Below are 6,000 nucleotides of genomic sequence, written 5' to 3'. Positions count from 1 at the left end.
ATTTCTGAATAAACTCGATCATAGAAATCAGTATTTAAATTATGTACTAGAGAGACAAACATTAAAAATCGCTATTGAACCTAAGTATGAAACCTAATTACAAGTATTAAAATTGAGAAGGAAACAAATGATTGGCATATAAATGAACTTAACACAAACTTACGAAAGAAACTCTTTTAATTGTTATATATTATTCTTGCTGTTATCTCTCCAAAAGAACAAAAAGAACATTTCACAGAATTTCAAAACAAATGTTTTAATATCTATTAGATAGAAAATAAAAATAGAAAAGAATGTTTAATAAGAAAAATATGCCAAAACTAAAGTCCATAAAGGTGGAGGCCTTGAACAAAAGTAATATGGTTTCTTTGTTTAAATTTTGTTATACAAGATATTTCATTACTCTTGAATGAGTTAAAATGGGTCAATGAGTGGTTAAATTACCAAAAAGAAAATATGTTAATCTGCCTAATTGAACAGCTGTTAATTTAAAACAAAGATTTGAAATCAAATACAAGTCATTGATTTCTTCGGTTTTTATCATGATCCCGCCTTTCTTATGAATTTGATCCTTTATCCAATGTAACTCGAGACTTTTAAGCTAGTAAATAAAATCGTTGATTTGTTATGATCATTGGAGTTTTAATTTTTTATTTTTTCATGTAGAAAATATGTCTGAATTTAGAATTTTACCAGACACTACGAGAGAAATAATGAATAAACATTTTGGGAATATGCTTCGTTTGAAATGTACGTCCGTAACGGTTTGGCTCCTTATTGGAATATGTTCTACAATAATGACATTGATGTTTACGACTTTATCTTTCTCAACTGACTATTGGGTATCATATTCAGTTAACAGGAACAACCTAACGGCTAATCAGAGAAATGATTATAGTACAAATGGGAGGTATACATATTCAAGACACCGTGGTCTTTTCCGTGAATGTTATTCAGTGGAAGAATCGGGTATGTTTCTTGCATCGAGGTTGGACACAATCGATAATTCGTGCTTTTTTGTTGACCTTGATATTCCTGATACGAACTTCACGACTTTATCTAACCACTATATGAGCAGAGCACATCTACTCAGAACATGTATTGCTTTTTTCATCATTGGAATAGTCTTACTTATTGTACTGTATGTATTTGGAATGGTTATCCTATGTTATCGCAGACGATCAAAATATGCGTTCATGACCAGCTTCCTGTCATGCTTGGTTGCTTTTTTCAAAGTTGCAGCCATTGCTTTTTGGCACGGAGCCTTTCATTTAGAGCAAAATAAAATATCTGACAATGTCGACAATGTTAAATTCTTCCCTTCATGGCCATTTGAAATCAAAATGGCGACCGATATCAACTTTGGTTGGTCTTATGTTTTAGGTTGGATCAGTTTCTTTTTTGCAATCTTTACTGCAATAGCTTATTTTATAATTGGATCAAAATTAAATAAGATAAATAGTAAAAAGAGTGTAAGATTCAAAACTGGAAGATTAAAGGATAGATATAGCAGGAACAATCGCCATGATGGTATCGTGTATCCATGGCATTTAACAGGACGTAATGGCATGTACAGGAATTATCCGTATATTTACGAACCAAATCCATTTATGAACATGCAAAACGATTTTGTATTCGATGATTATTTAATCCCACCAACTTTCTATTATTAACTCTGCAAGGTGTTAAAAAGTGTAACAAAAAAGAAAGCTCTAATTTTAATTGGATTTTATTTAAAGACTAAAACCTTTTATTGAAACGTCGTTTGCACTTTATATTCCTGTCTAGTTAAGTATGCTTGGAACGATTTATGTGCTGAAAACAATCAATTAACAATAACAAAATTGATTATGAATACCAGCATGTAATGCTTAAAAAAGTCAAACGAACTAACTAGTGACATGTAATGTGCAATTTGCAATTAACACTTTTTTCCAAATCGTATGGAAAGTGGTCTAGGAATATACCCTCAAAAATATGGACATGGTGTAAGCTAGAAAAGATATTTCTAAAGCAAGCATATGGTTATGGGAAGATATGGAACTCCTTTTTCAGATTGTACTGTATTTAATGTCGATAATAGATTCATTGTATAATTGTATTTTTGTATCAAGAAGAAAGTGGTGTTTTAAATAGTCAAATATCAGTTGAAGAGTGCTTCCTTTTTAAATATAACAGCCCATATGAAGTATAACTTGTGACTATTAAACTATATATTATGTCCACGGTGTAACACATTTCACCGGTTGTGGATGACATGTATTTTATATGCAACTGCTTTGAGCGCTTTATGATATATATACACTGTCTTCAATTGTGTAAATGAAGACAGCAATATGGTTACTCTTATTTTACATTTTGTTAGTGTGCTAATAAATTAGCCTATATATAGACAATACAAGTGTGACCTCATTGAAAGTAGATACAAACAAGAAGATTCTCCGATATTCTTGAAATCAATTAAAAATAATCATGTTTCTATTTATAAAAATATGAAGATGTGGTACAATAGTTAATAAGACAACTCTCCACCAGAGACAGAATGACATAGAAATTAACATCTATTGGTTGCCATACGGCCTTCAACAATGAGCAAAATTTATACCACCTAGTCAGTTATTTGAAAATACTGTTTCCGATTTTATGCAGGCTTTTATAAAGACCTAAGTACTATCATGAATTTACAGCTTTTACATCAATAGGGTCAGCTTGGTTTTATGGTCATCTTTGGTTAATTTAATATAACTTTATGCTTTAATACTATGCAAAATACCATAACAAGTATGATGAAGAGAAATACTAAACACATGCTCCAAATCATTGAATTTGTTTCATCATGAAATCAATTTTAATGAAGATGTCCGACCTGGTAGGTAATTTTTTGAAAGACCAACAATAGACTGATGTTTAAAAAAACATTATATATACAAACTTAGATGTAATAACTTATAACTTTTGAACACCGGGTATATTACTATTGCCTTCATATATACTGGCCATTATCAAAAAACCATGAAAATGTTCTTAAATATTTAATATTGTGAAATGTCATCTTTATGTAAATCATAATCACTATAAAACAATTCTAAAAAAGTGAAACTTCAATAGCATCTACAGCATGTAACCTTGAAACTGTTCTATACAATATATTGGTTAATACAGTTAACTATCATTTCCAGTTTTTAAAATATGTTATTTGTTTTCCACAACTTCTTTTGAACTCTAAAATAACTGTTTTGAATATAAAACACAAATGACAACACATCACTTATAAGGTCAACACTTCAATCTCAGAACAGTTGATTCAATTTAGTGTATCATTCTCTGTGTATGGACCCAATATCTCTATGAACTTTGGGTGTTTTTAAAAGAAGGTAGCCTACAAATGTACCATGGATATAAATGTATATGTCATAACATGAGTAACCAGTACCAAAAATGACTCAGACATTAGGACTGATAGAGTATATTTTAACTTATGTAAGATATAGGTGTTTCTAAAAAGTTAATCGTAATAGAGGGCTTTACACTAATAATGCCTACAACTGTAACGCCCACCTGTAGATAATGCCTATCTTATATCTGCAACTGTTTATTAATTATGGGAATAAATGTGATATATGGTTTTGCCATGAAGGTTTTAGTTTAGTATTTCATTAAACTTGGGTTTTCAGATTTAACTGTTTAATATGGGATAAAAGAGGGACGAAAGATACCAAAGGGACAGTCAAACTCATAAATCTAAAACAAACTGACAACGCCATGGCTAAAAATGAAAAAGACAAACAGAAAAACAATAGTACACATGACACAACATAGAAAACTAAAGAATAAACAACACGAACCCCACCAAAAACTAGGGGTGATCTCAGGTGCTCCGTAAGGGTAAGCAGATCCTGCTCCACATGTGGCACCCGTCGTGTTGCTTATGTGATTACAAATCCGGTAAATAGTCTAATTTGGTAGGTCACATTCATGAAAGGGAAGGGGATTGTAGTTACGACGTAAGGAACATATCCGATATCATTTGTGAAACGCTTATTCCATAACGGTCAACCAACTCGTGATGGCGTCCGTAAAATTTACGAAGGGATGATTTCAACTTCACCATTTGGAACTCTTGGTTTAATAGCTTCCTTGTGAGCAGTAACCCTCTATCAAGAAAATCATGATAGGAAATGCAAGCACGGGAATATCGTATCAATTGGGAGATATATACCCCGTATGCAGGTGCTGCTGGAATGTTGCTACTTAGAAATGGAAAGTTCACAATTGGAAAGCTGAAATCATCTCTTTTGTCGTAAAGTTTTGTTTTCAACCGACCCTCATTGTCAATTTCTAGATGTAAGTCAAGATATGAAGCCGACTTAACTGTATCTGTAGTATCCTTTATCTCCAATTCGATGGGATAGATGCTTTCCACATAGTCACCAAATTTTGAATTGTTTAGTGAAAGAACGTCATCTATATAGCGGAAAGTAGAGTTAAGGGATATTGCTAACTTCTTATCTTTCTTCCTAAGAAGTTCCTGCATGAAGTCTTGATAAAGTATGAAATAAAATTGAGTTGTTTAATTTATAGTGGTAAGTTAAAATGCCTGAAACTCTTCAATGATGCTTGTGATAAAAAATAATAATCTTGCTCTACACATGTGTAGAAGTAAATAACAAAACAAAAAAAAACGTAAAAACACACATCATATAATTACTCTCAAAAACTGTCTTGACGACTATTTCAATTACAATTTTATTCAAATAGCAGTGGCAGATCCAGAACTTTCATAAGTAGGTGGCCACTGACTCCCGAAGAGGGGGTCTGCTCCAGTCATGCTTCAATGATTCCCTATATAATTAACTAAATATTTCCGACAAAAGGGTTGTATGTAGACTTTTGCATAACCAAATTAAACGGTATACATAAATATCATTTTTCCTCAATTCCAAAAAATGTGTACCCTCATAAATAGATGGATTTACAATGTGGCATTTTAAAGTACCTTCCATGGGTTCCATGTATGTTTAATATTTGAGCCCCAACAATAACTGTTCTCCATTGTTTTTGTTTTTTTAAAGTACTGCAGTTAAACAGAATCCCTTATGTGAACAGAGACACTGACATGACAAAACAAAAGCACTTTTCACAACCAATCATTTTTCATACAAACAAATATTGATTCCATTAGATTTGTACATAGTTGCTTACACATAAGTTTATTACTAAAAACTTCTGCTAATACTACCTCTAGTAGCTGTGTAAAATTAAATAAAATACCCTGAAATAGTCTACAAATTGGGAGTTAAAATCAATATTTTTGAAACAGTAATAATCTTGATCAATGTTTTTAAAGTATTGGCACTATATTTCAGGTTTAAGTAATCAAAATTTGTTTTTACAACTCTAACTATGACAACAACAAAATTGTTCTTTGGATCTTCATGAGACAAATATAAGAACAAAACTTAAGGTTAATTTCCCCCATGATTGATTGAAGTAGTGGTGTCTGATTAATTTAAAATAGACCATGTCAGTTGTTAAATGTTTATTTCCAGTAAGCTGGTCAGTAAAGTTTTGTTTAAAGTTAAATTCTCATCAACGCATCAATATAAATATAACTGTATTTGATGAGACTGTCATCAAAGTGAGAGGGTTAGCGCTATAAAACCAGGTTTAATCCACCATTTTCTACATTTGAAAATGACTGTACCAAGTCAGGAATATAACAGTTCTTGTCCATTCATTTTTGATGCGTTTTGTTATTTGATTTTGCCACGTGATTATGGACTTTCCGAATTAATTTTCCTCTAAGTTCAGTATTTTTGTGATTTTACTTTTTTCTCAATACATGAAGGTGGAAAGATCAATTAGGCTGTAAATTCTTTTATTAATGCTTTAAAATTATTTTTCATATCAATATGTATAACAAATTCAGGATGAGAAAAGCAAAAAAGAAATAGAAAAAACTGGTTTAATGTGTCCAAATTAACAATATTCAATATTTAA

Source organism: Mytilus galloprovincialis, chromosome 5 (genome assembly GCF_965363235.1).
Source record: "Mytilus galloprovincialis chromosome 5, xbMytGall1.hap1.1, whole genome shotgun sequence".
NCBI classification, from domain to species: domain Eukaryota; kingdom Metazoa; phylum Mollusca; class Bivalvia; order Mytilida; family Mytilidae; genus Mytilus; species Mytilus galloprovincialis.
This window is presented reverse-complemented; position numbering follows the sequence as displayed.